This window comes from Amphimedon queenslandica, unplaced genomic scaffold (assembly GCF_000090795.2).
Source record: "Amphimedon queenslandica unplaced genomic scaffold, v1.1 AMPQUscaffold_13502, whole genome shotgun sequence".
NCBI lineage: Eukaryota > Metazoa > Porifera > Demospongiae > Haplosclerida > Niphatidae > Amphimedon > Amphimedon queenslandica.
In genome coordinates, this window is record NW_003546262.1 from 31425 (window position 1) to 32906 (window position 1482).

The following is a 1482-nucleotide window of genomic DNA, read 5'->3' on the forward strand; positions in this document are numbered from 1 at the left end:
ATGTAATGTTCACTTATGTTTGGGGTCATGTTTTGAACAGTATCATGCAAGGGCAAACTACCGTCACTAACTATGGACTATATAAGTAATACTGAATTGTATGCACTCATTATTGATTACATTTTTCATGCAATAGGTTTGAAATTATTTAAGGATTAAAATAAACCATAGTGTTCCTATACCTATCTGTTAACCTTAAGAAGTTATGAATTTTTAAGTGGAAGTGTATCAAATCCGGAAACATTTTATCCCCACATTTCAGCCAGGAAAGGGTTAATATTGAGTTATAATCAGTGATCCACCGATACTGGAATCGGTACTTGTTTTTAAGCCGATACTTGTGGTATCGGTACTTACCTGGTAAAGATAATTGCATCACCAATGCATTAAAATTATTCATACCTATTAAATAATTATTCTTTATTAATTATATCTAATTGGGGCGAGCCTGAGCGAGCCCCACATAAATGACACAAGTACGTCGGTTTGTTTGTACATGTACATCACCTCTATTTATCCGTATGAAAAACTTTCCACTTTTTAATAAACTTGATAATCTTCATTGAGAAAGGGTGTGGTCACAATGAAGTAAAGTGGCTCAATATCAAAACTGGAAATTCTTGCAAGACGGATTAAACTGCATTGCTGTCAAAATGCAGCAGCAAGGAAGGTTAAGAAAGCAGACATGCCATGTTCTTCATTGATGTCAATAACTCTGATGAAGTGAATGTCAGTGACAGCCAGAGACAGCCTGCTGAACTAACTTGGAGAAGGCTAGAAACTGCTACAGTTGCCTATTTAGCCATATTATTTGTGCCATCAATGACTGCTTGTAGCCATCTTTAACGCTTGCTAAATGCTAAAAGCAAGGTAACTTTAACAGTTGCAGAGACCATAGTAGTACGTTATGAAGAAATACATAAATCAACTTCTGAGCCCGCCACTTTTGCACAGTCGTCATCATGCATGAGTATTGTTAGTCTAATAGGGTATCAAGATCTATTGTATGTACATTGCTTTGCTTGCGTAGGCTTGCCCCTTCAATGTTCTACATTCGACTAGTAAATTAAATTTCAATGAGCATGTGGTACAGTTAAAATTGAGGCTGATAAGAGAAAGTGTTGCGTGGCTGTTTTTTTAAATCGGTACGGCTGATGAGACAAAGGCAGTTTCTTAATACCTGTGGAGAGAAGCTTTCAAGTGGGGGAAAGAGTTCAAAGAACTTTACTACAAGCAATTTGAAGAAACATTTAAAATTGCGCCATACAGCCGAGTGTCAAGAAATGGAAATGAAAGAAAAGCAATAAGAAGCAGAAGCACAGAGTCAAGAAAGATCTCAAGGTAGCAAAGGACCATCAAATCAATTATTACTAAAAGTTGTTCTTGAAAGGCAACAAAAATGGCTTTTGATCAACCCAGAGCTAGACACATCACGAAGTTAGTTGGTGATATGATTGCTGTTAATAAACAACAATTCAGTGT

The 1482-nt window shown here is 36.4% G+C and overlaps 1 long non-coding RNA gene across 1 annotated transcript; it reads left to right on the top strand.

Moving 5' to 3' along the window:
• Positions 1–8: 8 nt before the first annotated feature.
• LOC109580173 (uncharacterized) lies at positions 9–199 on the top strand. Its single transcript, XR_002184102.1, has 2 exons — positions 9–85; positions 137–199. It is a non-coding gene; the product is annotated as an uncharacterized LOC109580173 (long non-coding RNA).
• Positions 200–1482: the final 1283 nt, after the last annotated feature.